We start from the raw sequence: 3,339 nt of genomic DNA on the forward strand, positions 1-3,339 counted from the left end.
TGTCGGTGTCTCTGTGCTGTGTGACCTCCCCACGAGCTCTCAGTCCCTCCCCTTGTCCGGAGTGCCCTTTTGTAGGTGTGACATTCCCTAGTTTAGCGGTAGAGCTGCCAACTGCGTGGCTCCAGCATAGCGACACCCAAGCCAAGGCCTTTGCTTGTGATTCCAGGTCACGAGCTACCAGTGTGGGGACTGGTTAGGACCCCAGGTGAGTCCCATGCCGAGCCGTCCGCCAGGGCCAAGGTGCCGGGAGGTACTGGGGGCCTGCAGGGCCTGACCCCCTGCCTCCCCTTCCCTCTCCCCCAGGGACTATTCCACAGGATAAAGCCAACATCAAGACGCAACTTTCTGTGTGGGGTTGGAGAGCCAGAGACCTTCTAGGAGGCTCCTGAGGATGGAAAGGAGCCTCCTCCACCCGGACATGCAATGGCAGGAGCCAAGGCAGTGGTCACTGCCCACCAGCCGGGCCATGTCTGGGACAACGCCATGAGCACAGCCTCTCCTTCAGCCTCCTGGTCTGGCCCAACCCCTCCCCGAAGCCCATTCCCTCCCTTCAAGCTTTCCTGCCATTCAGGGCTTGCAGCAAAGCCACGTGGACTTTCTTGCAGAAGGTCAGTCTTGGCTCCCATGCAGAGGTGGGGCTGAAGGTGGTAAACCTTCAGGTCCCTCTCACAGCCTCTGCGGAAGCCACCCCCTTTATGCCCATCTTCCCCTTGAGCCTCACCATGCCATGGTGAGGAACTGGGGAGGGGGGAGAGGTCTCTAGTTTAAGCCTCCCACTCTGGTGATGTCTCATGTTCCTGTGCCTTTCGCATGCTGGGAGAGGGTTGGGGTGTCACTGCCGCTTATGCTTAGGAACCACTGGAAGCCCCCCCAATAAAGCATCCGGGAGGAGCAGCTGCTTTTCATTTTTCATCCGTGTGGTCCATCGAGCTGTTGTTTCCCCGGGTAGAGAAACAAGGTTCCAACTCGGTTCTCAGAAAGTGCAAACCAGGTTTGGCTCAGGTCTCTCTGGCCGGGTGTGGGTGAGAGTTGGCTTCAGGAAAGTCCTGCCAAGGCCCCAGCACATCGGACACAGAGCTCAACTTTCAGAGTACCAGCTGCTCTTGTGAGCCTGTAGGTGGATCATTAGAAGAGTGAAAATTGGGGCTGGAGAGACAGCATGGAGGTAAGGCGTTTGCCTTTCATGCAGAAGGTTGGTGGTTCGAATCCCGGCATCCCATATGGTCCCCTGTGCCTGCCAAGAGCGAATTCTGACCATAGAGCCAGGAGTAACCCCTGAGCACTGGCAGGTGTGACCCAAAAAACAAACAAACAAAAAAAAAAGAGTAAAAATAGCTAGAGAACATTAATCCAGGAGTATAATGTATGGAACATAAAGACGTCACTTTAATTATCTGGCAAAATGAAGGTATGGAGAGCAGGCTCAGGGTGCTTAGTGTGTGATCTGATGCAGGAATTCCTGCTCTAGCCTCAGCCCTGCACAGACCCAACACCACCAGGGTAATCCTTGGCCATGAAACTGAGTAGCCACTGAATACTGCTGGGAGTGTACCCCAAATCCAAGCCCCTCTTCCAAAGTAAAGCATAAAATGTTTCTACTTCTTGATCAAGATGAAAAGAAAAAAACAGCCAGCTAGGGAGAGAATGAAATTATTGGGGGGAGGGTCAGAGGAGTGCTGGAGCTGGGCCAACACTCTGGGGTGCTCAGTGATCCTCCTGGCTCTGGGCTCAGAAGTGAGCACTTGGGCCCGGAGAGATAGCACAGCGGTGTTTGCCTTGCAAGCAGCCGATTCAGGACCAAAGGTGGTTGGTTCGAATCCCGGTGTCCCATATGGTCCCCTGTGCCTGCCAGGAGCTATTTCTGAGCAGACAGCCAGGAGTAACTCCTGAGCATTGCCGGGTGTGGCCCAAAAACCAAAAAAAAAAAAAAAAAAAAAAAGAAGTGAGCACTTGCAGGGCTCAAGGGAACATACATGGTGCTGAATGTTCAAATAGGCTTAACTGGATGCAAGACTGGTGCCCTAACCCCTATTCTCTCTCAGGCAGAACAGTTTCTCTATTTGCCTGCTGACTGGCACTGTTTTCCTACCTAGGCTTCATATTGGCTGGTTGGGGTATTTACATAATGCATGGCTCAGACTTTGGTGGTCTTTGATAGTTATTGTCTTCCCTGAATCTTTTTCTTTTCTTTTTGGCACACACCCAACAATGCTCAAGGGTAATGCCTGCTTCTGCACTCAGGAACTACTCCTGTTAGTGCATAGGGAACCACAGGATGCTGAGGATCAAATGCAGGTCAGCTGTGTGCAAGGCAAGCACCCTACCTGCTAACTATTGTTATGGACAAAGTCTTGGACAAAGGCTTTTGGGATACCCCAGAGAATCCCCCAATTTCCATAGAGTCTCTCAGGTTATGACAATAGTAGCAAATCAGTGTCTATCCCTGGTGATCAGGACCAGTTATGCCAATCAGTAAAGTCACCAGTGTTCTCCCATGTTTCTCTACAGACCAGTAGATCCAATGGTATAAGGAGGTCATAGAGGCCAAGTGCAAAGTCAGCTTCTGACTTTGTGGTCATGAAGGGTTCCCAGGAGAAATAGTCCAGCCTTGTAAGCCATAATATTTTTTAAATTAAATGATTTATTTAAGCATCTTGGTTACAATATTGTTCATAGTTGAGTTTCAGTCATAAAATGTACACCAAACTTCAACAATATCCCTGTTTCCCTCCCGCCCACCCTCCCCCATCTGCCTCTGGGGCAGGCATTTTACTTCACTCTCTCTATGTATATTTTTGACACTATTGTTTGCTCTGTTGCTAATGAGGGGTACCATGTATATCACTTTATTCCCTTTCAGCACCCAGTTCTTGTTCTGAGTGATCAGTTCTATTACTGTTACAGTGGACCATTCACTACCCTAACTGCATTTACCACTCTTTGTGACAAGCTTTCTAACATGCAAGTCATAATCTTGAAACTACCAAAGTCCAAGGGTCTAAAAGTTGCATGTTGTGGACAGGTTCTTTGGTGCCACGCCAATGAAAAGCCACACCCATCTGAACCCTGACACTGAAATTCTCTGGGTGTGGGGAAAGAGCGTTGCACTACTATCTAGTAATATAGCATCCAACACTGTAGTGTCCCCTAGTTGATACAGTGGAGTACAATGGAGTCTTCAGCAGGCAATTTCAGTACATTATCATCATCATCATCATCATCATCATCATCATCATCATCATCATTAGTTTGGTGACCCTACCCAGTAGTGCTCAGGGCTTACCCCTGGCTCCGATTTCATGGATCACTCCTGGTAGTGCGGATTCAAACCAGGATCAG

Source organism: Suncus etruscus, chromosome 9 (assembly GCF_024139225.1).
Source record: "Suncus etruscus isolate mSunEtr1 chromosome 9, mSunEtr1.pri.cur, whole genome shotgun sequence".
NCBI lineage: Eukaryota > Metazoa > Chordata > Mammalia > Eulipotyphla > Soricidae > Suncus > Suncus etruscus.